The sequence below is a fragment of the Lutjanus erythropterus genome, chromosome 12, assembly GCF_056507025.1.
Source record: "Lutjanus erythropterus isolate fLutEry1 chromosome 12, fLutEry1.hap2, whole genome shotgun sequence".
NCBI lineage: Eukaryota > Metazoa > Chordata > Actinopteri > Lutjaniformes > Lutjanidae > Lutjanus > Lutjanus erythropterus.
In genome coordinates, this window is record NC_139328.1 from 33,467,341 (window position 1) to 33,484,512 (window position 17,172).

A 17,172-nucleotide genomic window follows, 5' to 3' on the forward strand; every position below is an offset into this window, starting at 1 on the left:
AGCATGGGATCTGGCTGCAGTGTGGCATCTAACAAAATGAAAAAAAAAAAAAGAGCTTGGTTTCAGAGCAGCGACTCTGTGTTAAAGCTTGAATTTGAATGGGCATTGTGAGGCCTTTTTCTAACATGTTTTAGACAGTCACACACACACATATCTTTACGTATTGATATGCCCAGAACATGCATCAGTGAAAATTTGATCACCTCCCTGAAGGAATTCATCCCACAGTGAGTGGTTTTGGTACATTTTTTTTTTCCAGCTGAGGTTATATGTGCCTTCTCTCAAACATAATGGGACTAAATGGCACTCGGCTTTTGGTGCTCATAGCATAAAAAAAACCCCCCACACATTTGAAAAATTCAACACCAGCACCTTTTTCCAAAAATCACGACCAGGTTGCTCAAGATAATCCACAGACCCTGTTGTGAGCAGTTTCATGTAGTAGTTTCACTACTTTCTTTCTGCAGCAGAATCTACCTGAACTACTTTCTTTCTACTAAAAAGAGTAGCTGTAAGTGAGCACCAAAGTTAAAGCTGCACTAATCAACATTTTCTCATTCTTAAGAATTTGAACAAAACTGTATTTTAGGGGTGGCTGATTTTTACTCTTCAATTATGCTCGGATGATATATTTTAAAAGATCAAACTCTTGGCTATTAAACCTTGTAACAGGCAAACCTTCCAATGATTTAACATTTTTCATTAATTGTAGATGTCAGTTCCGTCAGAGTTTAATTTTATTTTTTAATGCTAAGAGTTGTCTTAATTCTAATCAAAATACATATTTTATTATTTGTTTTCTTATTTTGCTTTGATTAAGGGCTACAGAGCTGACGTGAGCGTAAGTTAACCTACTTTAGCGTAAGTCCAACTGAGTCCAAGTGAACAAGTTAAAAGAAATTCCCTCAAAGTATTTTAGAGATGTCAGGAACAGGATGAGCATGAAGTCACACTGACCTTGATCTTTGACCACCAAAATCTAATCAGTTAATTCCCTCAAAGCGTTCTTGAGACATCATATTCACCTGAATTGGATGACCAAAAAAAACATAATGCCTCTGGCCATGAAAACAAAGGCATAAAAGGATTTTCAAGAATTCTGAATCACAGAGGTCAGTCAGTCATGAACGTGCACAAAAAATATTAGGCTGATCGGTCGAGGAGTATTCGAGATAAGCTCCGGACAAGAATGCAGGTGTGCTAATTATGCAGACTCACTACTCACGCACGCACAGAAGAAATTACATCCAGGTTTACACCTGGTGGGAATAATAAGCTACCTGCATCAATTACCTGCAGGACAGCCTGCAAATAGACCCACTCTGCACTACCTGACCACCAAGTGACAGACAGATTTAGGATTAGAATATGAAAATGTTCTGGCATGAGGCTGATAATCTTACTGTTTTCTTTGGTGGATCTGTCTTGGAAAACTTGCACAAACAAACCTCAAACTCTCTTGACTGCAGAAACTCGTTGTAAATGGCTTGTTTCAGGCTGATGAATAAGGACGTGTGCGTGCATGAGATTGCATAATTGATGCCCCTAAAATCGCCAAATATGGTGAAATGTTCAGCTCTGTTTGTTTCAGTCAAGAAAATGTTACCAAAGATCAAAAGGAAGAACTTTTCACACTTTGGAGTCCGCTGTGTCAGTCGTGGTATCAGAGGAACTAAAATAATAAGAAAATATTAATAGCACAGCTGTCAAAGAGAGTGTAATCAGAGCAGCGCTGAACTGTGACAGAAATCAAGAGGGAATGATTCAACATGAAGTTAGACGCTAAATAACGTCTAAAGGAAAAGGGGCTAATATGAGAGGCTGTCATGTAGCCGTCATGGAGATATTAGAAATCAAATATTCTAGCCTTGGAGGACGGTACTGGACAGAGTCCTGTGGAAATTTGCCAACGAAATCAACAACTTCTAAAAAAAAATCTCTCAGTAAATTGGCAGCCATGATGATAATATGTTAAACAGAATACCAATTTTGCGTTTTAGTTATAGCTTGGGCTGCAGCTGATGATTATTTCCATTTCGATTAATTTCTCATTGGATTGATTAGTTGTTTGGTCCTGAAAATGTCAAAAGATGTTGAAAAATGTTGATCAGTGTTTCCCAAAGGCTAAAGAAACATCTTCAAATGTCTTGTTTAGTCCACAAACCAAAGATATTCAATTTACTGTCATGCAAAAAACATAAAATATTCACATTTAAGAAGCTGAAATCAGAGAATTTGAATACTTTATTTAAAAAACAAAGGCTCGATTAATTGATTATCAAAGTAGCTGGCGATTAATTAAATTGTCAATTAATAATCTATTAATTGTTGTGGCTCTGGTTATCTTGTATTTTGTGTACCATATTTAAACTTTTCAAGTTAAGGTGTTATGATTTCAGGTCAAGTTCCTGTTTTTCTGCTGTAGAGACCGAAGTACAATAAAATTGGTCAATGCCACAATTTTTTAAAAATTCTCTCTTAATTTTTTCTACTCATACAACCCTAAATCTGCGCGAGCTGTTTTTGCATGGAGTATTTACGGGTCAAAGAGACAGATATTTCCTTCAGGAGTTGATTGAGGCCAAACTAGAGATAAAAGGAGAACAATATTCGACATAAAACCAAAAAAAGTTTCTCAGATGGCCAGAAACACGACTCCAAATGTGTGCTAACGTTGCTCTTGGTCTGCTGGATGTGAAGATAAGTAGCCGTTTGCTAACATATTCACTATACAGCATCAGCAGGTGATTGTTCTATATATACACACTTCTGTACATGCAACATCTATTGCATGTCTGTCCATCCTGGGAGGGGGATCCCCTCTCTGCAGCTCTCCCTGAGGTCTCTTCCAGGAGTGTTTCTTTACTCTTTTGAGGTTCTACAGGACAGGGGGTGCTGTAAAACCCCCTGAGTCATATTGCGATTTGTAATATTGGGTTTTGTAAATAAATAAAACCACAAAATGCGTCTTTTATGTTAAATGACCGTGTAGGGCTCCATAACTGAGAAGCTGGTGAATGATTCTGATTTTAAGGGCTTTTTAAGGGTTTCAAAATGATTCATAAATAATCGATATTGCTATTTTTACTACAAGAAAATGAGTTTAGACATCTCATTTGTCAGGTCCAGTCCCAGGGAAGCTTTCTTTGTGGGAACATTAAGATGTTGGTCAACTGTATCTTTGCTGAAATTGAATTTCTTAAATGCACTCCCACATATTGTCTTTTGAGACAGTGGCTAGTCAATAGTGGAGCTCCCTTCTTCCCAGATAATAGTTTTTAGAAAGTGGTGTCAGGAGGAAGAGCCTCCTCCTATTTGCTAATGGTGTAATGTATGATGTGTTCGCTGTATGTTGATTTTGTAATGGAATTGGAGAAAGTGCAACTACAGCACTGTCCAAGAGTAAACTCTTCTTTTAATTCCAGCCAATTAGGCTGATGGGCTCCATTTAACTGGAATCTCAGAACTCTTATCCTGACAACAGAAATTAGGTCATGCAAGTTGTTTCTGGCTTTTGTAACACTAAATAAAGTGTGTATTTAGATACCTTATGCCTTAACAAATTATTACCTACTGTATAGGAGAAACTGGGATATTTTGAAATAGATATCTACGTGGGAAGATATCATTATTAGACCCTGACGATCCATCAGTTGGCCGATGATGCCCTTACACGGCGACAGGGACAGAGCATGTTTCTGCTGCTAAACCAACAGGAGCAAGCAGTTTGAGTCTGGAGCGCTGACTTACCTGACAGCTAGGTGATAAGATGCAATGCTGTGACACATAAACATATTTTACTTTACTGTGACAACCGTACTTATCCTGTGACAACATCTGTTTGCCATGTTAGTGATGTAGCGAGACAGCTGTAGTTTGTCAGTACAGTCAGTAGTAACACTGGTTTGGAAAGTAAGTGATATGCATCAGTGCGTCTTTCTGCTGCTCAGCAGAAAACAGTGCTGGTTACCTAATTGATGAAGCAGTACTGGGAAGTAAATTAACAATATCCCATCTTTTACTCTGCATGAAAACAAACTTATCATACTCATTAACGTTGAACATTAACAGTAAAATGTTGCTAAAGATAAACATTAAAAAAGAGTTATTGCTGATAATACTTGCATACTTTCGCTTGAATGCAGAAACTTGTCTGCTTAAGAAAGCAGCCATCAGAGTACTTTTGTATTGTTATATTGGTCCACAATCCACAGCTCAAAAAGCTACTATATCGGCCATCAAATGGGTAAATGGGTGACTTTTTATCCTCTAAAATAAGTATCAATCTGAAAAATCCCATGCAGGTTGGACTCTAATTATCATAAATATAACTGTTTAAGGTTTGCCTCCACTATTATTTTCCAGTAATTCACTACATGCAGGCCCAGTTCCTGAAATCAGTGGGGGTGCACTTGTAGCTGCAGGGCTGGCTGGCAATAGCAATCTGCAACTCTTTCCAGCTTTTCAGCAAAATCATCAGGGACAAACAGTAGAGAGCGAATGCTGCGTGTTGTTTCACTTCAGCAGCAGTTTGCTTTATGAGTCAGAACACATCCGTACCTTCAAACTGTGGTCTGAATAGGAATCATGGCTAAATACAACCACCTATGGACATAAAATGCTTCACAGGACATAAAAACTACAACCTATGTTTTGTTCTCCCTTTAAGACAACCAAAAAATAAGTTATTTGTATGAATTATTTAACTAAATCTCTTTGTATGTGTGAGCCACATGGGCTCCTGATGGAGTAGGCTAGTTTATCAGGCACCTGCATGTCAAATTAAATACTTGCTGAAGATGTGCTACAACATCAGATTAATATGTTATTAACTTTTTTTTTTTACAGAAACACTCCAACCAAAATCGGCACACAGAATAACGTTTAATGGGCTAAAGCAGGATAGTCAGAAAATCAGCCTGCATTGACTTATGAATGAATGTGGGGGATTCTTGCAGTATGTGCAGCCCACAGCACAAAAGCTTCTCCTTCAGTTGATGAAATCCCTGCAGCACCTGAAGGCAGCAGGACCGATATGTGGATAAATCTGCGTGACACCAGGCTGCTACAGTATAACTGTATGGACCTGTACACACATCAGCCTGGTCGGTTACAACTCTGTATTCTGTTTTTTATGAAGGAGACATCTGGTTACCAGGACTTATCACAGCCTCTTTTTCCACTTTCTTTTTGGAAAAAGTAGCTAATGAAACACACTGTATACAAGGTGAGATATATTAGAATTATTGCTAAAATAGTGTTGGTCAGATGTAATCATCATCAAATCAATTTCCTTATTTTTGCTACCCAATGGAATATCAAACTGTCTGTCTTTGGGCGCAACCAAACATTAAGACATTTCCCAATGTAAAACTTCCCGTTTGCTGAGCTGTTGTTGCTCAACAGTGAGGTTGAAAGTGTCAAACAATGGTATGTGCTCCTGTAGAGGCTACATATCCATTGGATATCAACCTTGTTTTAAGAAAAATATATGTTGTTCGCTATGTCATGGAGAAGTACTACAATACCCACAATCCTAAAGTGCAACAACAACATCTCTACTACTGTATTCTGTACTAATAATGTTTTGTCACAGTGACTAACTTGTATATAAACCCTATAATAATGACAAGAGTCAAATTTAAGAAGAGTTGGCATCATTTGCAGTGTTTTATGGGATGAGTAGTTCCTTCACTATTAAAATAATTCTGTACTCTGTTCGGTAACTTTCCTTTTTTCAATATATTTTTGCTCCAAATCAAATGTTTTATGGTCACAATTCATCTCATACTTAGTTGGTTTGGTTCCAGGATTTAAAATCTTTATAAAAGGATTTTCTTAAATGTGAATGGAGTACATGCATGGGAAATTCACTTCCAGAACCAACGCCACTGAAAAAGTGGGCGATCAGGGTCGAGCTCTTTGAGCCTGTGATGAGACTGGCTAAGAGATTTAACAATCACAACACACGCTGATTTATTTTCACCCTCACCCAGCTTTTTTTTGCACATTCTGCTGCTGCACATACATGACCTACCACTTTGCATTTGGAATTTATCATTCAGATTTCGACTGAGAGTGTTAAACTGAGTTAAACTGCAGATGCATGCATGCTATTGCACATTTGTAGACCCCGGCCTGCACACATTCATCCAATTCCTGCACCAGTGAAAATCATAAAAGACGTAAAAGTGTTACATCATTTGATATGGTGATACGGTAGAAACTCTAAAGCTCTGTGCTGTACATTCTGTAGGCAAGCAGAAAAAACCTTTGGATTTTCTATTCCCCCCGAATGCTTCAGTGCTCCACTGTTCTTAGTCTGTCTGATCTCTGACTCTGATTTCATGCAAGTGTGTGTGTTGTGTACCTTTAGGCTTTGCCCGAATGTTTTGTGTGTGTGTGTGGATATGTGCCTCTGCGAAATGAAGCCCACTGCTTTGGTTCCAACAGTGGCTGCCCCTCTCTCATCATTAATGGCTGTCAAAAACAGCCTTGACTCAGAGCAATGCTTTGAAGTGGAGAAGTGGAATCCTTATTATTTTTATTGAATGTTTTTCCAAGGCTTTTTGCTTTCAAAATTAAACCTCTTCAGTCATTAGTTTTGCTGCTTTATTGTTTGTATGAATGCATGTGCTTGTGTGTTTAGGTGTGGGTGGTGCAGCTCAATGTGAGTGCATCAGCAGCACATCAAGAGTCCAGTTACAGCCAGTCTGGTAAGAACACACAAGACCATGTGGGCAGAGACAGGGGTGCAAAATACAGACGCTGGTGCATCATGGGTTATGCAGAATTTTAGCTTACATAATATTCACTCATAAAACCAAAAAAAAAGAGGAATCCTGCTTTCATCACAATGCCCCATGTGGACGACATTTCATCGAAGGCACCCTCACTCCACCCTGAGGCCAGTGAAGGACTGGTGCCCATAGAAATACAGACTCAGAATAAAATATTTGTGCCCTACATGACTCATCCCAGAATCTCATGTAGACATCTTGGCTACTCCTGGCAGAATGTTTACTACACCTGCAGTGACGTCATTTTCTAGCGATGAGTTGGAATGAAAATATGTCGGTGTCTTACTGTCATTTTACAGAAGCAAATGCAGCACATTGCTGCAGCAGCAGGATTGCAGCATGTGACAAATACAGAATAGAGTTCTACTTTTGCTACCGATTTAAAATTGCTTACACATTATCTTATTTTTTAAAATTCAAATGAGTTTCCTGATTTTTCCTGGCCGAAAATAAACACATTTTCAACACAAGACAGATAAGGTACATATTCATAATTGTTGTACTCTCAGTTAAATTGGGTGCGTGATATCATTCACCTCTTTTTGGCCAAGATTTTCTCTTCAGGTTGTCCCTCAGTCACGCTGCTTAGCAACCACCCACAAACGCCCTAGCAACCAAGCGTGCCCTATTCACCGCTGGTTGGCATCATTTAATTGAGTTAAATCAGTTGACAAAAGGAGAAGAAAACATTGATTGTTGAGTTGAGAAATTTCACTAGCAAGAATCATGCCACAACAAAATGCAGTTAAGGATTTTAATGAGAGTTCGGAGGGATAGAAGTTGAAGATGAATGAATGTAATGAGGGAGGGGCGAAGATGGATGCTGGGCAGACTGAGACTCAGTGTGGGGTTTTCCACCCGAGCCGGTTATGGTCCCCCGGACTTTACCTAGAATGAGACATGGAAGAGATCTGCGATAGATGGAATCAGAATGGATGAGAGGAGAAAGGGAGATGATGAAGAAAAAGGTGGGCACACACATATAGTCGGTTCTGTGGGTTCTGAATGAAGTTGGTGTGAAATGACATGCAGTGTGAAATATCCTTTAGTCCCCAGAACCATCCTTTAAAGCCTCACTCCAATGTATTTTGGCATTTGTATGATATTTTTATGGGTCCTGGCAATGTTGACTAATAACTTAAATTTATGTTCAGTGTTAAAAGAAAATTAGGCTTTGGTTGAAACAGAACTAACGGCAAGGTTTAGAATTTCCATTGCAACAAGGCTACCTGCTTGAAGGTAACTGAAGATGAGCTTAGTTAGAGTCAAGTAGCCCTAAAACAGTGAATAAACACTTATTTTCTTAAAAATAATTTGCTTGTAGATAATCTGCAGACCTTGTTGTGGGCAGTTTCATGTTGGAACTACTTTCCTTCTGCTGTAGAATCGACCAAAACTACTCTAGAATCTACCGGAACTACTTTCCTTCTAATAAAAACAAAGTGGTTCCTATATGACACAGCTCATAACAGGGTCTATGAATTATCTTGAGTAACAGGTCATGATTTTTGGAAACAGAGACTGGTTTTGAATTTTCCAAATGTATTTATTTATTGTGCTTTTGAGCACCAGAAGCCAACTGCCATTTAGTTCTTTTATATTGGAGAAAAGACAGACATCTCTGTAGGTCTTAAACTGCTTTGAAATGTGTTTGGAGATACTGACTGCACTCTTACTTAGGTCTTATTTCTACAGGTTAGGTCAACTTGTGTGCAAATAATATACACAATATTATCCTTAAACCTGCAGCTCAGTTGCTGAAAACAAATCACACACACACAAGATAAACAGGCATGAGCTGTTTGATTCTTACTTTGTGTTGTTATATTCAACATTAATGATGTGTTGTGTTCAAGATAATGTCCATTCTGTCTGTCTCATCTGTCTGTCTGTCCTCAGAATCAGCAGCTGTCAGCACCTCCTCTGCGAGAGTGTGTTTATCTCCTTGCCTCGACAGGTTGATAGTGGGTTAGTAGCTGCTCCGAGAGATTTAGCAGCAACAGAAAAGGAAAACACTGGATTTACAGCAGCACAGAAACAGTTTATATTCTGCATAATCACACCTGTACAGATGTACAGAAGAAATGTCATCACTCTCACTACTGGACACAATGTCCCTTTTTTCTATAGAGCCTATGTTGGACTATTTAAAGTGAAAAATATGCAATTTTTCTCGGCACCATTAATTTTTATGGCCGGTTAAGCACCGGTTAATTGATCTGCAAATGTGCCGACATCTTTTAAAAGAAGTTCAAAGGCAGTCAGACAGGTTACTCTGTTACCCTCAGGTTGGCCAAACTTATTCCAAAGAAAAAAATGGAAATTGTCAATGATATTATCACCCAAACACATGACAACAAAAGAAAGTTCATCCCTGAACCGTTTCTACTTCAAAACCGGGCTCAAAGATTCAGACCGTCACCCTGTGGGCTAAACCACACAAGGCCTTCAACATAGGAAGCCCATAAGAAGCCCTTCAACTTCTCAGTTACCAAGCAAACATTGAACCTTTTTTGTTATTTTCTTCAAAACATACTCTGATCTTTCCATATGGTTGGATCGATGTGTGCTGCAGTAAGCCCTTGTTTGTTGCAACGACCCTGTGAACCTTCACTGCAGTCGAGCAGTCTGCTTTTGGGGATTAAACACTTTGTATCAGCATGTCCTCAGTCATCAGAGCAGGCTGGAAACTGCAAAACACATTTCTTCTCAATCATTTATTTCAAGTTGTAAAATATGTCATATCCACAATATTCTGGCTACAGTTTTGTACAGTGGAAAAAAGAGGAGCTGCTGCCTCCAGGCTTTATTTATGTAAATGGTCCTGCTAGGTCACCAAGATGTAAAGGACCAGTGTGTAGGATTTACTGCCATCTTGCAGTGAGCTTACAGGTTGCAAACACCTGTCCCTGTAGAAACATGGCAGTGCAACAGCAACCTTGGCAGAAGACGACCCATGTTCTCTGTAGACATAAAGGGCTCATTCCAAGGTAATGAAAACGCAATGATTTCTTATTTTCAGGTGATTATACACAGTATTACTCTGCCAAAAATCCCTGCAGACTGGAGCCATAAGACTATTCCATCATCCCAGGCCATGAGCTGATTGAGTGGAAAAACTTGGGTGAGTAGTGGGTTGCAGAATAGAGTGTGAGCAATGACTTTTCAGACCTGAAAAAACTGAATCGTGAACTTAAAATCCAAAGTCAAATCAAGTTGTGGATTTGGAGAATCGTGATGTCCCTGTTATTTACGGAGAACCAACAATTCCCACCATGAGCAAGCACTTATCGACAGTGGGGAGCAAAAAAATCCCCTTTAAGAGGCAGAAAACTCAAGCAGAACAGGCTCTGGGTGGGCAGCCATCTGCTTCGACTGGTTGCCACCTGCTGCTTTGGCACTGAAGGTTGCCATTAGATGTAAATTGCAAGGTTCGGAATTGTCCAAAAGTTGTAATTCCCAGGGATACTGGGCTGATAAAAAAAGACCAACCACAGATATTGAGCTAAAACAACAAGCTTGTGGCAAGTCCACCAAACCTTAGCTTTCCTCCTGTAGTGTCAGGTACACAATTGCCACTTTGGTCTTCCTCTGAGTACTGTTAGGGTCTCCAGCATAGACAGTCAGCCAATTTGTAGCCAAGCTTCTACCTCCAAAGAACTGTCACAAAGACCACTATCATTTGGTACCTTGGCCACAGACTCGTGCCCCATTCTCAATATTCTATTTCCACATCTTCCTGGAAAGCCCCAAGCACTTTCATGGCACCAGCCTTGATAGGAATCCTTGAATCTGACCACTGCATCACCCTCCAGCACCCTCGCACATGTCTCCGTGTCCAACCTTATTAAGTAGGCCCCTTCATACAGCCTCAGCCAAGGCTTCAAGCAGTCCTTGTACATCATTTATAATGCACTTATTATAATCTTAATGTCTTTAGTGTATGTTCACTTTGACAATAACTCACACTGTTGAATACTGAGCCTGTGCATAGTTTCCATACAAAACGTGTGGTTGCCCCGAGAAAGAATGTCTCCTCTCAGTTGATCTTGACCTTGAACATAACACAAGCCCCTGAATACAAAAGCCTTTTCCAGGAAATGAAACCATCTCCAACAGTCATGAAATTAAACAAATACAAAATGCATGACACACAGGGAAACCTTGCCCTCTATTCTACTCTCGTCTGTTCAGGATCTAATCTATAATAGATGTCTCTGAGACACGATATAGGCGCTCTCTGAATGTATCACACAGTCAAGGTAATTTCTCAGAGTATTGTCTAGAAGGGATTTTATAATGCAAACGCTAAAATGAATCTGCAGGCCTCACTTTTTAGCCATAAATGACACCATTGCCTGCTGACAGCTGCTCGGCATCCCTCTTAGAGGGACTCCAGCAAAACCTCTAACAGATCCTCCCCCACAGCACCCCAAATGCGCCTTTAGAACTCTGTTGGAATTGCATCAATAGCGGGAGCGCGGCCTGGGGACAGATGCTGCACGACACTTGCGGGTTCCTGCAGGGTGAGAGGTCTGTCAAGTACCTCCCTCTGCTCAGGTCTGACTCTGGGCAGTCACTGAAACAAATTCTCAGCGCACCACCTGTCACTGTAGAGCGTGGCATATGAATCGTTTGCCAGATTCTTTATAGGGGCCTTCTGACATCACGGACCAGACAGACCCACATGTAAAGGTTGTTTAAAGAGATGGAGAGGTGGGGGTTAGAATGGCATATGAAACTTCATCCTTTGAAAAAGTCCATCAGGTATTTTCAAGGTGCTTTTCCAGCACTTTACAGCTGTGGTAAATCATATATTTACTCATATTCAAAATTATTATTGTGCTATAAACCACCAAAATTATGTTTCATAATTAGGGCTGTGATGATAATCAAATTACCAGATACCATCATCACCACCATTTTATTTTGAAGGGTCAAGCTCATGTTGATGTCAGCACATGTATCTATTAACACACCTCAGGATCAGCGCTGTCAGACACAAGTCGGCCTCTGATTGGTTGATAAGTCAGGAACACAGCCTCTGGTTGGTCAAGAAACAATTGTCAAATGCTGGATTCTGATTGGTCAGTTACAGCATTCTATGGTCTATTATTTCTGTATAGCAGACCGTTGCTATAGATGTCATCCTGATAGACACTGGCGGACTCCTGTCATATCAATTCGCAGAAAGACGTCTACACCCTGATTTTCTGTTGCTCCATCAGAAATTTTTTTTTTTTCCAATATCAATTTTAATATATTTAGAGAGAACAAAACTTTGGATTCATGGTTAATGGCTGATCAGTCCCCAGTAAAGAGAAGAAGAGGACAGGAAAACAGCGCAGAGAAAGAAAGAGGTGAAAAGACACGAGGAGCTGGATGACAAGGAAATTGACAAAACTTAAGAAGACAGACATGAAGTAAATACTAAACAGAACACGGTATGGGCCATGACTGAAATATTCAGTTTAATGTGATTTATAATGCTAATTAGGCTCATCTTCGCTATGGAGTTACTGTTGCTATGGACACAGTTCTAACCGTCGAAATGAATGGACTATTTTTTCAAGCGGAAGCAATGAAATCTGCTTCGTGTCGGGGTCCTGCATCACCCTGTCGGGGCTTATTTCTCTACCGCTCGCTCTACATTATCCCTCACTTACTATATATTACAATTACAGAAAAAGTGGAAATAATGTGTGTATATGTTGCTTTGTCGCTGCGGTTAAAAAAAAAAAAAAAAAAAAAAAAAAAAAAGTCATGCCACGTGAAAGAATCCCTGAATCCCTATTTATGATTGTATACTTAAATTAAGTTTTAAAAAATAAAGTAATTATTAGGGCAGTTGCAGTAAACCACCATCCCATGGGAATATGTTGCTTTTTCACTGTGGTAAGAAAAAATCCATACCATCTCAGCCCTATTCATGAAAACACTGTCCACAACAGAGAAAAATAATAATAAAGGAAAATACAGCAGTTTTACGTTTCAATCCAAAAAGTGAATATTCAGTTAGGTAGTGATTTATTTTGAAAGTAATGCAATTACGGTTTCAAGCCCTTTATCCAAAATCAAAGCACTTTTCAAACCTTAAAGGCACAGCATTAAAATTCAAGCATTTTCAAGGATTTCTAGCACCCGTACGTACCCCGGTCCTTTCAGCTATCGAGGCATTTTGCCCTTTTAACGCCTGTAGGATGGTATTCACTCACCTCCAGGCAGGGCTTATGTATTCTCAACCTCACCGCCCTGCATTTTGCATACACCCACCATGTAGCTGAATCTTTGTCCAGCAGCACAAAACTATGGCAAGAGCGCACAAAACAGTCGAGGAGCCCGGCTGAAGGGAATGCACGTCTCATTCTTTGCGACAAGTCTGCAGAAAATTCAAGTGACAGTCAGATGGAAACATCTTACACAAGTAAGAAAGAAGGAGACCGGCAGCCTTAAAGATAAGCATGAAGCGAGACAGAGAGAGTGTGTCATACAGCAGCCCATGTACTGTGAGATGTACTGTATATTTAAGCTTGGGTCACTTCCAGTGCCCGAGGCTCTTTAGAGCTGGAGCACAGTCCAAGGGTACCAACACCATCTTCTCTACAGCCAAGAGTGCATTCCGGTGTAGTGGACCAAGCACTTACGGAGGCAAGGGCTCAGAGAGGGGACACACACATACACACACACACACACACACAGGCTCGGACACACGCTGATAACAGAGGGGTTGTGATCATGGGGGAGGCTTAAGAGCGTCAAATTGCCCGAAATGGAAAGTGTGGTCTCCGCTGGAGATTGAGAGATAGAAAGAGAGGAAACCATGGGTCTGCTATTTCTGGTCTACTGGGGTGATCTAAATCTGTGGCTGGATGGAAGCAAGGACTTATGGGTAATGACCCTAAAAGCCCCCATCAGAGGGAGACACCCACAGGGTTTTTTTTGCTGAAACTTATGGTGGGGACTGAAAAACAGATGCCTGAAAGGGGAAAAAAAATAACTGGTGTCACTGCCAAAAACACAAAAGGACAAGACAGATGAGGCAAAGGTATTCTAAAGATTCTCATTCATAATTTTGAACATGTTTTAGCATCATCAGAAAGTGATCTGAGCTCCGTTACTTAGTGCAAATTTGGAGACTTGTCTCATTTTGCACATTTTTTGCAGTTTTGTCAGTCATGAACAACAGCTCCTGTCATTTCAGATACCTGCCGTGCCATGTAGTGTGTTCCCACAAATCCCAATCACCTGATCCCATCATCCACCAGCACACCTGTTCCGCATTCCCCTTTATAATCCCCACCGCATGTATACAAGCCCTGTTTCCTCACTCATTTACCCGACCGTCTATTATTATTTTATTATTTGCATTCGATCAAATTGGATTCGTCTGTCTAGACTACTGGTTCTAAACCTGGGGACCAGTGTCCCCTAAGGGGGGCAGCAAAAATCACTATGGGTGCCCAAGTCTAGACATCACCAACCTGCATTGATTGTTGTTCAATATCCTCCTGAATCCACCTTCTTTAAATATATTTTGTAATCTACAGGTAATACAAAATATGTTTATATAGTGATTTCTTTTTTTCATTTTTTTTTTTTTTTTTTTTTTAATTGTTGTCTGCCCAGTACAGTTGGTATCTGTTGCATGACTGTCGATCCTGGAAGATGTACAAAAATCACGTCATGTGTTTTTTTGTTGTCCAGACTTTCTAAAGCCAATCTTGATACAATCTGATATGCCAAAAATGGACTGGAGGTGGCAATCCATCTTTAATCCCTGTTGCTTCCCTACCTGTTACTTTTTATTTTGTACTTATTTTTATGGTGCAGAGGACAGTACATGAACACTGATGGAGGGAGAAATTTACAAGCCTTAGGAAAAGGTTTACAAGCAGCATATATACTGATGTGATGTGTACATTCAATTAGAGAGAACATGAAAAAACTAGATGAGACAGAACCAAAAGAGAAGAAAACAAAAGTGCATATTTATAACTGACATAAAAACGACAGAGAGAGGGAAGAGGCACTAAATAAAGGATATAACAACTCTAGTCGGCACATCTAGGCACAATCCATGGCACCCCAGGGGGTAATATGTTTTTGGTGGAGGCCATGTGCCCAGACCCTTCCTGAGCCAGCAGCCCAACCCTGGGCACTGAGCTGGCTCTGTCAGGACCAGAAAGTATTTTAAGAACGTTCTGAATCCAGCGAGCTGTCTCCGTGCTGTCTCATAACACTGTAACAAATCGTTGAGACGACTCAAAATTTCAAGGCAACTTACTGCAATAGATTTCTAAGTTTTGAGCCCAGCTCAAACTCAAACAAAGTTTTCCAATAAACTTGTAAAAGTTCTGCCAACCTAAAATGTTTAGTTGAGATAATTTACTTTTCTGCTTTAGATTCTTGATTTTTGAAAAAAAAAAAAAAAAAAAAAAAAAAAAAAAAAAACACACTATTAAAACATTGAAAAATAACAGTGAGCTGTGAACCTGATTTGTCATTATTTTGGTGCTTATATTAAAAATTTAACCATCTTTTACTTTCATTTCAATGACTTTACAATTTCAGTGTTTTTTTTTTTTTAACTCAGACTTAAGTTTATGTAAAGAAGAAAGTAAAAATTCTATCAACAAAACTTAAAACTTTTTTCAAAAATCTAAAAAAAATTTGTGTTGTATCAACTTTTTTCTTTTTACAGTGCACTGACACGGGTCTGTGCAGGTGACTTGACCATAAGACAGAGGAATTTAGGACGGGCAAAGAAATATTTTGGTGTAGAATAAAATTAAATAAATGAATGAGGATGAAAGAATGAACAAGTGGTTCGATGTGTTACACTTGTATTTCTGCCTTCCTGTTCCTGACCACAGTCTGTTCAGTCGCCTGCTCAGTTTGCCCCGGCTGACTGATTACCTGTCGACGAACTCGGCTTTGAACTCTTACTAAGTACGATTGATTACTTTTAACTGCTCTGCCTCTCGAGTCTCCGTGTTCAGGAGCGTTAGTGTACGGAGGATTGGTGATTGATTAATTCATTGAGTGATTAATCCCCACACTCCCTCCATAGAGCAGTATGTAATTAATAAAATGACACAAATGTTAGATTAATGATAATTATAAATCAAACAAGGATACTAAAGAAGGTAGCAACCTGGAGGCTTAATGAGTGATTCATAGAGAATATTTTCCGTTTCTCCTGTTTAATCACCGTCTCCCTCTATCTACAGCACTGTGATACTAAAAGGAAGTTTACTATACAAACATGTTGACAGAGGGCAACTTTTTACTTTTACACTCTAAGTACATTTCAGAGCCTGTACTGTTCACCTTTTACTTGAGCAAAGAAGTTGAGTTTTACTCAAGTACCAAATATATGTACTTTTGCCATCATTCAGCATTTCTGCATTTCAGTCTCAAGTTCGATTACTTTTTGAGTAAACAGAAAACTACAACCTCATTCCAACTTCAAATCTATTGGCTGAGTTGTTGAAAATGATGCGGATCAGAACCCAAATGTGGACCAAATAAAACCTGGAAAATCTTAAACTGAAGTCAAAATACCATCATGGAGTCCAGCATCAGGTCTCATCACCAAGTTCTCCTGCTTATTTTAGTAACACAATACAAGCAGAGCAGGGACTGTCTCATTGAAATATTGCCTCTAGTGGTCATTGTTTAAAAAAAACAATGAAACAATAATTAAATACTACTATAGAAATACTACTATAGAAATAGAAATAATGCAAAACTAGTTGGTGAAAAGGCTTTTATTTTAGCTTCCATTCAAATGTTGAGGACGTGATTCATTTCCATCTAATACCGCTTTCAGAGTTCATGGTTATCTGACGAATCATAAAGAGTCTGGTTTCTTGAGGTTAAAAGAGGCCTTCAACATGACATATCATTTCCACCTCAGTGACATTCATACAGAATTAATTGCACTGTTGCAGCTTGTGTGGCTTCAGATCACATGAAATGCCAAACAGGCGTTTCTGTTCATCCCAGACGCTTTGTGCGACACGTTGAAGTGTGTGCTTTTATTCACATTGTATCAGCGGATGCGAGCTGCATGATGAACAAGAAGAGTATTTTTCTGAATACCGATGTGCTGCTGCCGTAACAGCGTGTGTCAAAGGTGAAAAACAGCAAGGTGAAAAGAGGAGGAGTGAGCAACAAGTGCTTCATTTTGCTTGATGGCCATGTTGTATAAAACGTCCTCATGTTCACTCTCCACTTTCATTATGTTCCTTTGTGTTGGAAACACAAAACACATTTTCTCTTCCTTTCTTTTCTACAGCAACACAGTTACTATGCCATCTACTGGTATTGAAATACTGCTTATTGTAAAACCACATACTATACAGACCAC

At 39.5% G+C, this 17,172-nt stretch overlaps 1 protein-coding gene across 1 annotated transcript in view; it reads left to right on the forward strand.

Annotated features, from left to right (window-relative positions):
* Window positions 1-17,172, forward strand: part of brinp2 (bone morphogenetic protein/retinoic acid inducible neural-specific 2) — a 345,188-nt gene that overhangs the window by 247,778 nt on the left and 80,238 nt on the right. The window lies entirely within an intron of this gene.